Below are 17831 nucleotides of genomic sequence, written 5' to 3' on the forward strand. Positions count from 1 at the left end.
TGAGGATAAGAGAGTTTGAGTTGGATGTTAATGATTGGATTTACTTGAAAAACTCACCTAAGAAGAGTGTGATGCATTTTGAGAAGAAAGGGAAGCTTAGTCCCCTTTATGTAGGCCTATATGAAATTTTGTAGTGCTTTGGAAAAGTAGATTTTGAGTTGTATTTAGCATCAGTGCATTCGGTGTTTCATGTCTCTTTATTGGAGAAGTATGTTAGTGATCTGACATATATTGTACCATTGGACAGGGTTGGGGTGAAATAGATTCTATCTTATGAAGATGTTCCCATTGAGATTTTAGATCGTCTAGTCTGGAAGTTTAAGACCCTGGAAATGTGAAAGGTTCTAAATCGAGAAACAAAGGATGTATTCTTAGAAAGTTGCAGAAACTGGCACCAAGAGCTGACCACAAAAGCCATCCCCAGCCATGGTAAGCATCATGAAATGTGGTGAGAAACTATGGTAGAGATTTAGAGACCCAAATCTGCAAAAAAAGGACCACGATGAGGACCATGGACCATGGTGAGAATCACGGAAAGTGAAGCCCTCCGTTGTGACCCCTCATAAAGAAGCTCAAGATATTTCCCAAGGCAAAGTCTATGGGCGACCACCACGGATCATGGAACCGGTGTGTCCTCGTGGTGGACACTCTAAAAGTCTACCTACAGGACCTACACCACGACCACCTTTCACAACCTATAATGCCCTTCACGGACCATGAAGAGGTCCCGTGGTGAAATATCAGAGACTACCCTCCAAAGCCCTTTCTAAGATATTTCTATGTCCCTTACCACGGGAGCCCACCACGGATCATGAAGGCTCCCCGTGAAGTGCTTTATAGCCAGCTTTTATAAGGGGCATTTTAGTCTTTTCCTATATTTAAATTCTAAATTGTGTCATTTTGGAGGCTGAATCCTTCTATATAAAGACCTTAAACCCTCTAAAACCCTCATTCCCTATACTTAGACTCAATGCACTAAATTTCCCTCCTCTCAAACTCAACAAAGCATTTCAAGGCAAAGCTAGGGTTTTCATCTCAAGGCATTTCAAGTCTCCTTACTTCTTCAAGTTTCCATAAGGATTCTGTCTCTCCAAGGTATGTGAGTTTTTCATTCATGGGTCCTTCTCCCCATGGAGCCCAAATTTTTTCTCTCAAACTAGCATTTCAATTCTAAATGATGAATTCTCAGGAGCTTTTACACAATGCCTCTAAGTGCATAGATTATGATGTATTTTAAGTTTAGTTACATACATTGATGTATATTGACTCTTGATTTTATCAAATAAATGATTTGCTAAAGTGTCTATATAAAGGCTTGAAAAGGGTTTTAAGGCATATATGGTGGGTTGTTTTAATATATATATATTTTGATGCATTTCCATCAGTCTCATGCATGAAAGTGTTGTTTAAATACACTTCAAGGTTCTAATGAAATGAACCGACCCAATTTCCTTACGTTAAAGTAAAGTTGAAATGAAAGATTGACTCCAAATGAATGCTATGAAGCAAATGCTTATGTAATGGGAGTCATATGAAATGATTGATTTATGAAAGGACTTCTTAGTGAATGTAAGGTTTTAATGTGAAACGATAATTCTCGCATTGAATCAAATAAAAGGTTTTAATGAGCTACTCCACCGAATGATGATTTAATGATAAAGTTATATAATACTTATGCTAGTATGATGTTCAAAATATATTCTGTGGGATTGACCTAGATCCAAATATAACATGTAGATGGGGACTCAACCTAAGGGGTCCTTTAGTAAAGTCTCATGTTTTATTAACTATGTGCTACCACAGGGGTACTTATAGGCTATCTAGGCTAGTGGATCCACAAAAGACTCAAAGTTAAAGTTAAAGAATGAAGGAAAGATTGTTTCTTTTAGGAGTGTGACTTGGCAAGGAAACCTCCCTTGTCTCGGTGCTGGAGTCGTCCTCCTGTATCGATGCAGAAGTCATCAGCCTGTCTGGATACATGAGTCATCAGATTTCATGTAATAGCTAGCATGGTCTTAAATGACTATTACGGTCACTTACCCACAAAATGAATGTTTTAAGGTTTCAAATGATGTTTCTTGTGCATTTATTCACTTATGCATATTCCATATATATGGTTAGATGATCTTCATTTTAGCATGTTCACATACTTAGTAAATTAAAAGTACTAACACATACTTTTGCCTATATGATATCACCGTGTAGGAACCGGCATTGCTCCACACTCTCCTCCCCTTGGCTAAGCTGATCATTGAAGGCTACCACTTTTGGTGAGTTCCTATATTCTGGGTACAACACTCCTAACCTATCTAGCTTATGTTATGTTTAGAATTTGAGTTACATTTTGGTATTTTTACCTAATCTTGAGGGTGGGTTAGATACATGTCCTAAATCCGACCAAGTCTTAATATAGAAGGTAATGTTGTAAATAGTAAAGGATGATATGTTCACTTTATTCTTATTGAATGTAAAATCCCTTACTCCTGATTTCCCCTATGTTTTCACTGGTTTTTGTTTATCATTACTGATGAAATGGTCAATGAATGCTGAGAGGCTTGGTTGAGGTACCTTTGAGTGTTTCATTCTCCATGTCGTATTCAGGCCCTAGGCTTGAATCATGAAAAACTTGTATTAGACCTTGAGGTTTTGAAATGGTCCTCAAATAGGGTCTTGTTAATAGTTATGAAACTTTCCACAACTATGAATTGGAGACTATGTGACATTTAGAAAAGTTTTCACTTGTTTCAAATTCATGTCATGCCTTAGAGTGTCCTAAGATTTCCTCTAACTAACGACCCATTTTGAGTTCTCTAGATCATGCCTCATGGAAGAGCCTCCTTAAGAGTAAGGGTTGACGATGAGGACCATGCTCCTCCAGTTCCTGATATCTCACATCATGTGGAAAGGGTAACCCATGCCAAGTTTTGCATTATCATTACGTTGTTGGCTCAATCCTTATCCAACCAAGGGCATCACAATCTACATCTTTCTCAAGTGCAAAATTCACCCTCTATGATTTAGGATTTCTAAAGGATGAATCCACCCGAGTTTGATGGTTCTAAACTTGATGAGGATCCTATAAAGTTTATCAATAAGGTGTACTTAATTGTGGCTATCATTGGTGTACCACCGAAAAAGAAGGTCGAGCTAGTGTCCGATTCACACAAAGGTATGGCTTGCATTTGGTATGAACAATATGTGATTGACAGGGATGAAGAAATGGGGCTGATAGGATGGGAAGAGTTCAAAGGTGCCTTCCTAGAACACTTCTTACCATTGGAGCTAAGAGAGGACAAAATCCAAGAGTTCATCAACCTCCGTCAAGGGAGTATGAGTGTGAGGAAGTATGCCCTAAAATTCACTAAATTATCCAAGTATGCTTCCTTTATAGTCTCCAATCACTGGCTAGGATGAGAAAGTTTATTTTTGTTGTCTCAAGCTTGGTGTCCAAGGAGTGAAAAACAACCATGTTGATCAAGGAGATGGACATCTCCTGGTTAATGACTTATTCCAAAAAAACCAAAGAAGAGTAGTTAAGGGATAGGTTTAGAGGGTTCAAGAATGCTAGAGTGGATGTTGGATGGTTCAACCCTTAAAGGTCAGGTTTTGGTAACAATGGCAAAGACCAAGGTGGGTAGCAGTTTATGGGAAAAGGTTCCACCAATACTCCTCCTCCCAAGTTTAACAAAGACAAGGGTCCTAATCTAATGGTCCTAGGAGATAATGTGGGTGCCCAAGCTTTTTGTTATACCCCATACCTTTGTACCTTGGAAGGTTCTTAAGCTTCTTAAGTATCTTTTAAGGTTCTTAAGTTTGTTGAAGGATTCTTAAATTTCTTAAAGCTTGTTAAAGGTTCTCAAGCTTCTTAGAAGTTACCATAGGAGCCGGATAGTCCATAACACTATCAAACAACTCTAAGAAAGGGAGAATATGACACCTCATGATAGGGAAGATTGGAAATAGCGTTGTAAGAATTCGGAGGAAGTTGGAGACCAAATAATGAGTCATAGGACTCAACTTACTTACGTAAGCTACCAACCTGGAAATCTTACATACTTAAGCTACTTGAGTACATACCAAGTTTATGTAGCAAGGATTACATAGGTTCGTAAAGTAAGACGAGATTACATACCCACGAGGAGAAAAAGAGAGTGACACGTAGAAGTATGAGAGAGTGCCATGTGGCATCAAGGTAGAGTAAAACGTGGTAGCATCTAGAGCAAGGGGTGTACCCCACCTGCCACATAGCAGCCTATGGTAGGAGAAAGGGATGTGGTGGACCAATGAGGGCTTAACACGTGTCACCACTTAGGGCTTGACATGTGTCACCACTTAGGGTTGACACATGTCACCCCCCAAAAGTAGCCTATATATATGTTATGACTTATTCTTATCTACAAGAAATTCATTTATCTTCCTAGTTCAAGAGACTTGTACAGAAAGAAACAAGAGAAGAAAAATCTAGAACTAGAGAGAGAGTAGGTTCGGCCAAGGAGAAAGAAAGGTAAGCCTCCAATTTTGTTTCATGAATTAATTATCTAGAGTATACCACGATGTTATTAAGATGTTATTAATGTAAATTTATCATTTGTAGCAGCATTGAAACGTTAGCAATCAGCCACCAAGTTTTAGTCGCGCTAAAGGAACTTCCGAGGCAAGTTTTGGCGAGTTTGCCGAGTTTCGGGCAAGGTAAGGTTTACCCTTTCAAATTGGAGTTTATGATGATGTTTTAAGGTATATTAAAGGTTTTAAATAATGTTGTAAATGGAAAAATTGCATAAGGATTCTTGACATTAGAAACAAGCTAAATTGAAGTCGTCATATCTAAATCAAAGTCGCGTAGGGTGTTGTGATTGTAGGCTGCGGTTGTAGATGGTGTGGTTGTGTGCTTCAGGTATGTAAAGGGTTATAAAAAGGGTGTGTGTTCGTATATTTTCAGCCACACTACCCCCCATTTAGTATGGTTAAAGGTTTTACGAAATAAAGGTTAAAAACTCTATTTTGGTATCGTAGTTTTGAGCTAGTTGTTTGGAGTTATATTGGGTAATGTTGAAGTTATTTATTTATATATATTCTGGTGTTTTTTGTTGTTGGTATGGTTTTTAACATTTTGTCCGTGTAAAATCTCAGGGATGTTGAAGTTATAGGAGACATGCTGCCCAATTTTCGGTAACTTTGGAACTAGTAACAAACTAGTCGAGGGTATTGGATAAGGAAATGATTCCTATGGGTACTTGGTTGTATAGTTGGAAATCTTAAAGCAAAAGGTCAAAAACCTCAGTATTACTCTCATGTTATTAGGTCAAGCAGGTAACGAGGCGAGATGGATTACAGTTATCCGCAAAAGGTATGTGAAGCTTACCCTTTCTTTTCTTTTGGCATGTCTTAGCTTTAAGTTTTATATATACAAAACATAGGATTCATTCCATTCGTAAAGCTCTGAGTATGAGTCAAGACCCTTGTTCACTTCTGGATGTTAGAAATCCTGCACTAAGTAGACTCATCGCCTTTCAAGTCTTCTGTAGGATGATAAGTAGTACATATAAGGATTGGCTATTTCTCTCTTTGAAAGAGGGTTAAGGTAAGGGAAATGATGTCTGATATGAGTTTAGAGATAATTCCATATAGAGGTTCCGGACATAATTCATGACTCGTAGTCACCTCTGAATACTAAGGGTCCTAAAGTAGTTAGATTACTACTCCTGACCCACCTATAGGTTGAATAGTAAGTGGAAATGTAAGCTCCTATTCTAAAAGGCTCTGAGAGGATAAATGTCTCTGATTGCATAAGCTGTGTTTGATTGCATAAATTGTGTCTTTGATTGCATAAATTGTGTGTCATTATCTTAGTACACACATGCAGTTCCTGAGGCCCTAATTGATGAAATCCCTAATAACATCTAAAGGGTACCTCAGAGAATTACTTCCCTGGTCTTCAAGTGATGGTTCACTTGACTGTTTTATTGAGTCTCAGGAGATGACCTCATTGCATAGGATTTCTTACTATTCTACTCATGCATACGGAAACTCTTCTTTCACCGATTCCCATGATGGGCTGGGAACGTTATCATGCACAGCTTTATTACTCCTTCACCAAGTCCCGAGATGGCTATGTATATGTATGCATGAAGTATATGATTATAAAATGTTGTATACGATGAAGTTAAAGCATACAATGATGCCGTATATGATGAAGTTATTCACCGAGTCCCGGGCTGGATATATATATACGATGATATGATAAAAATATGGATCGGGCCGTACATTCTTTGGCACTATTTTAAATTATGGATCAGACCGTATGTTCCTCAGTATTGTTTTAAATTATGGATCGGGCCGAATGTTCCTCGATATATTTTATCATATAAGAATCAGGCCGAACGTTCCTCGATATATTTTACTATGTGATAATGGCACTGAGTCCCATAAAGGGGCCGGGTGCAGTACATTATGTACATTACTCTTTCACCGAGTCCGTTATTAAAGGGCCGAATATGATACATAGGCATGCATATGAAAATATAGTGATGTAGTTGTAATGTATGAAATGATGACGTATATGATGGTATGATGCCGTATACGATGATATGGTAACACCGAGTCCCACAGCGGGCCGAAAGTGATATGTGAGGATTATATACATGCCCTCTATTCATAAGATGTAGGTATAGTAAATTGTTAACTATTATACATGTTTCCTGCATCCCTATTTCAACTATCCTTTCAGTTATGATATGTTATGCTTTATATACTCAGTACATATATCGTACTGACCTTCTTTTCTTAGGAGGGGGGAGGTTGTGTTTCATGCCCACAGGTACAGGTACCTACTTTGGAGATCCGCCAGCTTAGGACTGCCACTCAGTTATGTCGGAAGTGTCCGACTATTCTAGAGCCTAGCTTTTGGTGCTGATCGTATAATATATGTAGTTGTTTATTTAGGGCTACGGCGGGGGCCCTGTCCCACCATATGTTACTGTTAATATTCTTAGAGGTCTGTAGACATATGTAGATGGGTTGTTTACGCGTTTGATTCAGTTGTGCCTATATGGCATATTATAGATGTTATTATGTTAAGGAAGCCTTGTCAGCCCTTGCACGACATGGTACAAATGAAAGAGAATATATGTTGACGAATTTGGTATCACCCTATGGATTCTTGTGTATAGTTCTTATAGTTGAGATTTATGTATATGGGGGTCTAAGTAGAACCCCAGTCATGGCCTACAGAGTTGGGTCGTGACAGAAGTGGTATCAGAGTGGTCCTTCCTCGGAATATCTACAGATCATGTCTAGTAGAGTCTTGTTTATCGACGTATTGCGTACCACATCTATAAAAAAGAGGGTACAGGGCATTTAGGACGTAACCTTTCTTTCATATCTAAGATTCTGCGATAGAGGCTTGCCATAGGATATGAAATTCCTTTTTCTAACCTTTGGTTTCAGCTGAAGAATAACATAGATAGAAGAAAATGACGGATGATATTAGAAGCTACCCAGTATACAGGTAAGTAATGGTGTGAAGGAGGCATGCTGGATAAGGTAAGAAGATTGAAATATGATTGAAATGTAAAGTCGAAGATTGAAGGGAAAAGTAGACAGGAAAGTGTAACGGGTGCAGTTCGAGTTGGACATATAAGGTAAGTCCATTATTTTATACTGTTGTTGATATTGGGCGCCCTGTGTGGAAGTGATATGAATATATATATATGTTGGCCCTGTGAGACATTATTGGTATTTCCTGAGTGCAGGTTTCGGATAGTAAGGAATATAGAGGAAACATTGCCGATTTGTTTTTTTAAAATAAAAAAAGAATGAGATACAAGGTTGTAATATATCTTGAGAGATTGTATCCATGGTAAGGATAAGATCCGTCTAAACTAAGAGTACAACTGACTTTGGGAAATAAGTAAATTGCATAATGGGTGGTAATTAGAAGGTCGTTACTGATATAGTGAGAAGAATGGTGATAGATATGAACGTCTTAAGACTGCCTGTGAGGTATTAAGGATGAGAATGACAAGGAAGGATAAGGGGGTTAAGTACGCTTTCTCCATAAGGTGGAATTAGTCCAGAGAAGGATTATGAATAAAGGTTAAGAAATATTACCCACCGGGATTGACCATGAGCAGAATATAGTGTGAATATAATGAGGATCATCATGGAAGTACGTAGGGCCTAATAATGAAGTAACTAAAGAATGTGATTGTGAGTTGGATTAAGAGTCAACATCAAGTACACGATAAAGATTAAAGCGCATGAAGTAGAAAAGGGTTTTATGTATATGTACCTCTACCGTGGAAAATAGTAAGACCCTCCAAGAATGAGGTGGGTTAGCTCTGCAAGACCAATAATGCGTTGCGGGACCATTAAGAGGAACTAGTGGTATTCACTAGGATGAAGATAGTGTTATAGAAAAGCTAGAAACATGTGTCATCAAAGTATAAGTGTCACGACCCAACCCCGTAGGCCATGACGGGTGCCCGAACTAGACACTCACATGTACCCCGGCCAATTATGCATAACCTGTCTCCTGTTTACACTCAACATATATTAAAAGGGAAAGTAACGTACAGGCCAACAAGGCTGTAGTAAGACATAAGGACGTTCGTAGTACAAATACACACGAGCCGACAAGGCCGCCACGACATTGGGAACGCCCCAAAGTATAAGTCATACTAGTACAACCATACATACCCATGTATACAGCTCATATACAGCCTACACACAACTCACATACAGCTCATATACAACTTAAATACAGTCCATATACAACTTATATACAATTTATATATACATACGTTCTACACACACCACCCACATTTGTATCCACAGACCTCTAAGAGTAAGAAGAATGGTAACATAAGGAGGGACAGGGCCCCCACTGTACCCGTGAACGAACTACTATATACACATCAGAACTTAGTACCCAAAATTTAGCTCCAGCACAACGGAGCGCTCTTAGACTGCTAAGTGGGACTCCTACATTGGTGGATCCTCAACCTGTGTACCTGTACCTGCGGGTATGAAACGCAGCCCCCCTAAAGAAAGAGGGGTCAGTACAACACATGTACTGAGTATGTAAAGTATAATATAGTATAACTGGAGATATATCCGAAACAGAGGCATACGAGAACAATTTGTCAAGTCAAAAACATGTACCGATATTCTGTAAATTATAAAGACATGCATGCTCAGATTTTCAATATAGCCGGCGCCGTCAGGGGTCCGGTGAATCATATCTGCAGTATCAGTATCAGCCCCGTGCCATCACCACCTTATTAGAACACATCATCATCATATATATACATACGTACCCGACCTTCTAGTGAAGGGCTCGGTGAACAATGCAGTGAATTGCACGAATCTGATAACCAGCCCGGGACTCGGAGAAGAAGTGTTATAGTATACACGAGTAGAGTAGTGATAAACCAAACACAGTTTAAATCATTATCCGAGACTCAACTATATAAGAGGACCAAGGTATTGTCTAAGGATTCAAGTAACACTATAGTCATTCTAGCTGCCCTCTAAATTCCATTAGGGGCTACATTAATTACATCTCGAGTTCCTAGACATATACCAAAGTAAAACTATTCACTTAAGAATTCCAGAGTATTTGTCTTCGAATAATTTTATGACTGTGAGTCTGTATATTCATTAAGTCCTCAGGTATAAAAGGTTCAAGGAAATTAGCCTAACTATCATAAAAGTTCAATACTCAGAATTGAATAAAAGACACTTAGGAATAGAGTCACTTTAGAGACTATATCATTTTTCCCTTACCCCTACGACATGCCAAAAGAAGAGAAGGAATAGGCTTCACATACCTGTTATGGACTTCTCTTAGTCATGTTTACGTCGTCGCCCTCGAAACCTATTTACAACGGAAATAAGGCGAGTATTAACAACCTTAGGTGTTTCAGCAACTTAGGCTACCCACTCGTATTCACAACATTCATCCCCTTGCTTGCCTCCTTGACTAATTCCTTAACTAGCTAAGGCGTTAACGAAAATCGAATAACACCTCCCCTATAATGTGCCCTATCCGAATTCCCAATTAGGTCCCTAAGACCTACAGCCAACCAACAACAACAACCTACAGCAATTCATACTAACAATATACAACATAAACTCCAAATGACTTATTCAAAAATCCGATATCATAATAGGGTGTCTAGTGTCATGACCCACCACTTGATCATGAAGATGGGGGAAAGATCTAGAGTCTTGGAGAGGTTAATAGAAGACTCTAGAATGTCCAAGAGAATTCTTGAAGAAGGTAGAAGAACCTAGAGTCTTGGAGAGGTTAGTGGAAGACTCTAGATTCTTGTAGAAGCTTGTAGAGAAGTCTTGAAAGACTTGGAATTCTCTAGAGTGTGTGGAGAGTTCTAGAGTAGGGACTTCTTTGTAAATATGGAAGGACTTGTATAGTAAATTTTATTTACACTTAGGCCCCTTAGGAGTAGTATAAAAAGAGGGGGCATTCATTTGTAGAAGATCAAGCAATCAAGCATTCTTCCAAAGCAATACAAAAGCCTTCTTCATAAAAGCTCTCTTGTCTTTCTTACTATTTATCATTCCCTTAGCGATCTAGTCTTAAAGGCTTACTTAAGCTTACAAGATCGTGAATGATTCGTGAGTAAGTTGTCAAGTGCCGCACGGAAGTCTTAGTGGAAGTCTAAGTCCGTGACAACATGGTATCAGAGCAAGGTTCTACTAAGGGATATGGCAAGTGAGGGAGACATCAACGCCACTACCGCAAGGGAAACAAAAACTCTAAGAGATATGATGAGGTACCGCTTGAACCTACACAAAGCGAGGCCCTAACATCCTACTCACCCACGGCCACTGATGTGAGTGACGATGAATGAGGTGAGGATCCCATGGACGTCACGCCCGGCATAGAGTAGATTGCAAGGGTGGATGTTGCCCGGCAAGCTGTGGAGATATTAGGCAAATGCTTGAACAAGGTCGACGACAAGTTCAAGTCTCTAGAGGAGTTCACCCTTGAGGAGAACGACAACATCCGGAAGGAGTTGGAGGTGCGCAAGGCTGTCGAGTACGAGGTGAAGGAGGTGATCACTTCCTTGAAGTGTCGGCTCATGGACGCGCTAAGCACGATGGAGACCATGAAGGCCGAGATAGCAGCACTCAAAGGAGACATAGATGCCGGGAGATGCATGACGTCCAGTGCGGACTGGGAGGCCAAGATTGAGGCTCCCAAGCCACCAATGTTCAAAGGTGCCCGTGATGCACAAGAGGTGGAGAACTTTCTTTGGCACTTGGAGAATTACTTCAAGTGTAACAAAGTGAAGAGCGATGAGATGAGGATCAACACGGCCGTGCTATACCTCTCAGAGATGGCCATGTTATGGTGGAAGCGCAAGGAGTCCGAGATCGGGAAGGGTTTATGCACCATCAACACCTGGGAGAAGTTCCGGGATGAGTTTAAGAAGGCCTTTTTCCCCAACAATGTCATCTATGAGGCCAAACGCAAGTTTCGGGAGCTGAAGCATACAGGTAGCATACGTGCCTATGTGAAGGAGTTCACTACCCTTACGCTTCAAATCCCCAATCTTACAGATAAAGATATGCTCTTCCACTTCATGGATGGGCTGCAGAGCTGGGCCAAGATGGAGTTGGAGCACCGTCAAGTCAGCACCATTGATGAGGCCATCACCCAAGACAAACCTTGATGAACTTTAAGCATGACAGGCATGACAGAGGCAAGGGCAAAGAAATAAGGAGTAGTCATGCCAAAGGTGGGGAAGATCGTGGCAGAGGCAAAGAGCAACATCCTCCACCCAAGAGCCATAATTCCAACAAGTCCGACGGTAGGAAGTTCGGGCGATAGGGCTATGCCGAGAGAAAGGAGCAGACCACGAAGAGCAGCGGCTGCTACATATACGGAGGTCCTCACAGCTATGCCAGGTGTCCGGAGATGAAGAACCTTGGTGCCATACTGTGGGAGCGAAAGGATAAGGAAGTGGACCAAGGGCAGGGTTCGGACACGACTCAGCTAGGCATGATCGGGCTAGGTGGAGCCATCGCGAAGCAAGATGAGAAGACAGGGGATTACTCTGCCCAATATGTTGACATATCCATGAACGGACGACCAGCTCGTGCCATGGTGGATTTTGGAGCGAAAGCCAACATCATGACCAAGACGGCGGCAGAAAGGTTGGGGCTAAGTTATGGGCCAAGCAACACCCGCCTGAAGACGGTCAATGCACCATTGACTCCCGTGTACGGAGTCACTCATGGAGTGGACATCACGTTGGGCAAGTGTCAAGGTAAGACAAGCTTCACTGTCGCCCCCTTAGATATATTTGATATCATCCTTGGACAGGAGTTCTTCCAACGGTACCACACGATGATCGATCCCTACCTCCAATAACTCTTGGTGATGGAGCGAGAGGGACCCTGCATGGTACCTCTAGTTAAGATGCCAAAGAAGGAAGGACAAGCCCACCTGTCGGCCATGCAGCTTGTGAAGGGCCTAAAGAAGGGGGAGCCGACGTTCGTAGCCACTATTGCGAGCTTTGAGTGAAGACAATGGTGCTAGAGAGGCATTTCCACCATGCATGAAGAAGGGCGTGATGCCGAAGAAGTTGCCAAGACATTTGCCTCTAAAGTGCCAGAAAGAACGGAGGCCAGTGTTGACTGAACCAAGCAGGAATAGGGACAACACGCCACTGTCATTTTCCTCGTCCACTAGAAGGGACAATCTCTTGAAGAGGCCACATAAGAATGGCATGAAGACTTGTGGCAGTTTCAATACTAAGTCTGGAGGCTTTTGTAGCAGCAGTGCACCGAGGTCGTCGCCATATCAGGTGGGGAAGAGTGTCATGACCCGCCACTTGATCATGAAGATGGGGGAAAGATCTAGAGTCTTGGAGAGGTTAATAGAAGACTCTAGAATGTCCAAGAGAATTCTTGAAGAAGGTAGAAGAACCTAGAGTCTTGGAGAGGTTAGTGGAAGACTCTAGATTCTTGTAGAAGCTTGTAGAGAAGTCTTGAAAGACTTGGAATTCTCTAGAGTGTGTGGAGAGTTCTAGAGTAGGGACTTCTTTGTAAATATGGAAGGACTTGTATAGTAAATTTTATTTACACTTAGGCCCCTTAGGAGTAGTATAAAAAGAGGGGGCATTCATTTGTAGAAGATCAAGCAATCAAGCATTCTTCCAAAGTAATAGAAAAGCCTTCTTCATAAAAGCTCTCTTGTCTTTCTTACTATTTAGCATTCCCTTAGCGATCTAGTCTTAAAGGCTTACTTGAGCTTACAAGATCGTGAATGATTCGTGAGTAAGTTGTCAAGTGCCGCACGGAAGTCTTAGTGGAAGTCTAAGTCCATGACAACATGGTATCAGAGCAAGGTTATACTAAGAGATATGGCAAGTGAGAGAGACATCAACGCCACTACCGCCACCAACGTCAAGCAGGATGTTGGAAGGAAGCACCGTAAGGGAAACAAAAACTCTAAGAGAAATGACGAGGTGCCGCTTGAGCCTACACCAAGCGAGGCCCTAACATCCTACTCACCCTCGGCCACTGATGTGAGTGACGATGAACGAGGCGAGGAGCCCATGGACGTCACGCCCGACATGGAGTAGATTGCAAGGGTGGATGCTGCCCGGCAAGCTGTGGAGATATTAGGCAAACGCTTGAACAAGGTCGATGGCAAGTTCGTGTCTCTAGAGGAGTTCACCCTTGAGGAGAACGACAACATCCGGAAGGAGTTGGAGGTGCGCAAGGCTGCTGAGTACGAGGTGAAGGAGGTGATCACTTCCTTGGAGTGTCGGCTCATAGACGCGATAAGCACGATGGAGACCATGAAGGCCGAGATAGCAGCCGTCAAAGGAGACATAGATGCCGGGAGATGCATGACGTCCAGTGCGGACTGGGAGTCCAAGATTGAGGCTCCCAAGCCACCAATGTTCAAAGGTGCCCGTGATGCACAAGAGGTGGAGAACTTCCTTTGGCACTTGGAGAATTACTTCAAGTGTAACAAAGTGAAGAGCGATGAGATGAGGATCAACACGGCCGTGCTATACCTCTCGGAGATGGACATGTTATGGTGGAAGCGCAATGAGTTCGAGATCGAGAAGGGTCTATGCACCATCAACACCTGGGAATAGTTCCGGGACGAGTTCAAGAAGGCCTTCTTCCCCAACAATGTCATCTATGAGGCCAAATGCAAGTTTTGGGAGCTGAAGCATACGGGTAGCATACGTGCCTATGTGAAGGAGTTCACTACCCTTACGCTTCAAATCCCTAACCTTACAGATGAAGATATGCTCTTCCACTTCATGGATGGGCTGTAGAGTTGGGCCAAGACGGAGTTGGAGCACCGTCAAGTCAGCACCATCGATGAGGCCATCACCCAAGCCGAAGCCTTGACGGACTATAAGCATGATAGGCACGACAGAGGCAAGGGCAAAGAAATAAGGAGTAGTCATGCCAAAGGTGGGGGAGATCGTGGCAGAGGCAAAGAGCAACATCCTCCACCCAAGAGCCATGATTCCAACAAGTCCGACGGTAGGAGGTTCGGGCGACAGGGCTACGCCGAGAGAAAGGAGCAGACCACGAAGAGCAGCGGCTGCTACATATGCGGAGGTCCTCACGGCTATGCCAGGTGTCCAGAGATGAAGAACCTTGGTGCCATACTGCGGGAGCGAAAGAACAAGGAAGTGGACTAAGGGAAGGGTTTTGACACGACTCAGCTAGGCATGATCGGTCTATGTGGAGCCATCGCGAATCAAGCTGAGAAGACAGGGGATTACTCTGCCCAATATGTTGACATATCCATTAACGGACGACCAGCTCGTGCCATGGTGGATTCTGGAGCAGAAGCCAACATCATGACCAAGATGGCAGCAGCAAGGTTGGGGCTAAGTTATGGGCCAAGCAACACCCGCCTGAAGACGGTCAATGTACCATTGACTCCCGTGTGCGGAGTCGCTCATGGAGTGGACATCACGTTGGGCAAGTGGCAAGGTAAGACAAGCTTCACTGTCACCCCCTTAGATATCATTGATATCATCCTTGGACAGGAGTTCTTCCAACGGTACCACACGATGATCTATCCCTACCTCCAACAACTCTTGGTGATGGAGCGAGAGGGACCCTGCATGGTACCTCTAGTCAAGATGCCAAAGAAGGAAGGACAAGCCCACCTGTTGGCTATGCAGCTTGTGAAGGGCCTAAAGAAGGGGGAGTCGACATTCGTAGCCATCATTGCAAGCTTTCAGTGAAGACAATGGTGCTAGAGAGGCATTTCCACCTTGCATGAAGAAGGGCATGATGCCGAAGAAGTTGCCAAGACATTTGCCTCTAAAGTGCCAGAAAGAACAGAGGCCAGTGTTGACTGAACCAAGCAGGAATAGGGACAACGCGCCACTGTCATTTTCCTCATCCACTAGAAGGGATAATCTCTGGAAGAGGCCACATAAGAATGGCATGAAGACTTGTGGCGGTTTCAAGACTAAGTCTGGAGGCTTTTGTAGCAGCAGTGCGTCGAGGTCGTCGCCATATCAGGTGGGGCAGAGTGTCATGACCCGCCACTTGATCATGAAGATGGGGGAAAGATCTAGAGTCTTGGAGAGGTTAATAGAAGACTCTAGAATGTCCAAGAGAATTCTTGAAGAAGGTAGAAGAACCTAGAGTCTTGGAGAGGTTAGTGGAAGACTCTAGATTCTTGTAGAAGCTTGTAGAGAAGTCTTGAAAGACTTGGAATTCTCTAGAGTGTGTGGAGAGTTCTAGAGTAGGGACTTCTTTGTAAATATGGAAGTACTTGTATAGTAAATTTTATTTACACTTAGGCCCCTTAGGAGTAGTATAAATAGAGGGGGCATTCATTTGTAGAAGATCAAGCAATCAAGCATTCTTCCAAAGCAATACAAAAGCCTTCTTCATAAAAGCTCTCTTGTCTTTCTTACTATTTAGCATTCCCTTAGCGATCTAGTCTTAAAGGCTTACTTGAGCTTACAAGATCATGAAAGATTCGTGAGTAAGTTGTCAAGTGCCTCACGGAAGTTTTAGTGGAAGTCTAAGTCCGTGACATAAACTCCAAATGACTTATTCAAAAATCCGATATCACAATAGGGTGTCTAGTCTTTATTCTATAACGCCTTTAATTATACGCAACGTGGGGTCATGTGGACTCGAACAGCAGTACCCTAAACCAAATTAGATCATATTTAGTCCCTGCAACAACAAACCAATACCCCTGCAGCAGTACTTCACAAGGCAACACTTTATTTTGACGATAATTCAACCATAGCGACTACGTTTTAGCTTATTTCGAATGCCAAAATTTTCAAGTCTTTTCCCCAACTTCCAGCAGCTCCTAAGGTGTTTAATACACCCTAATTTAACCTCATAAACTTCTATTTATAGGGGAAGAACTTACCTTTCCCGAAATTGGCTAACACTAGCCGAAATTGTTCCTCGGAACTTCTTCAACGTGTTGAACTGGAACGGCTGTTGGTTTCACTTCCTTGCTGCCCCAAATTGAAATTTTAGGTTATTAAACATCAGTATACAACTTAGGGATACTTTAAATAATTAATTCACGGAACGAAACCCAGAAGCTTACCCAAAAAGGGTCAAATCCGTAGCCCTTCTCCCTTGCCCCCTTCTCTCTTTTCTCTTATTTTCTTTTCCAAATTCCAATTGCAAAGCTGGAGTTTTAGTTACATGAATGTATTAAAATACATATATACGTATCCATGTACTTAAGGGACACTGTATATAATTAATTCATGGAAGAATATTGAAAAACTAACCTTTAAACTTCAAGGACCATGGCTGCCTCTCTATCTCTCTCTCTCAAGTTTTTTTTCTCTATGTTGGCTGCTGTTTTTTTGATGAACAACTGAAGTATATGATACATATCAACATATATATGTGGCTTTAGGGTATGACACATGTCATCCCCAAGAGGTGACACGTGTCCAGCCCCTTTTGGGCCACCGCACCTACATGTTCAGGAGGGATGCCACGTGGCAGTGGGGCCCACCTCCCCCAAGCAGGTGGGTCACCGACTTGACCCCAAGCAGGTGGGTCACCTGCCTGCTTAGGTGATGCCACGTGTCACCCTCCCATTGGCTGCCCCGTAATTTTTTTTTCTTCCTCGTGGGTTCGTAATCTCGTCTCACTTTAAGAGCCTATGAAATCCTTTCTACGCAAGCTTGGTACATAATCAAGTAACTCACGTATGTACGACTTCTAACTTAGTAGTTTACGTAGATAAGTCGATTCCTACGACTCGTTACTTGGCCTCCAACTCCATCCGACTTCTCTTGACCCTATTTCCAACCTTCCCTACCACGGGGTGTCCCATTCTCCCTTCTTAGAGTTGTTCAATAGGGTCGTAACTTAAGTAACTCACATACTAGCTTCTAAGTAACTTAAGGAACATTCCGAGTCCAAATATGTCGGGTGTAACAATAAGTACCCCCTAATGGAGAATCGGACACGATTATAAACACTAGTGACGTACTGATTAGGATGAAGGAAATGCGGCTTCAACTAAGCTACTAAATTAGTTATATGATTCGAGTACCATTACTTGGACTAGATTGTGTACTATTTATTAAGAATTCTAAGCACCCCATAGTTGTATTAAGGTTTCATATAGGGGCAACCTAAAGTACAAATGAGTTAACAGAAGGTGTAGACATGGTGCACTATGTCAAATATGTTGGAACAGCATGATATGCGTATGAATAGTTGAAAATAAACAAAGGATGACATGGGTATGCCCTAAAGGGGGGAAGTGGACGAGAGAAATACACGCATGAGATGAAATCAATTGACACTATCAC

The sequence above is a fragment of the Solanum dulcamara genome, chromosome 2 (assembly GCF_947179165.1).
Source record: "Solanum dulcamara chromosome 2, daSolDulc1.2, whole genome shotgun sequence".
In the NCBI taxonomy this organism is placed as follows: Eukaryota; Viridiplantae; Streptophyta; class Magnoliopsida; order Solanales; family Solanaceae; genus Solanum; species Solanum dulcamara.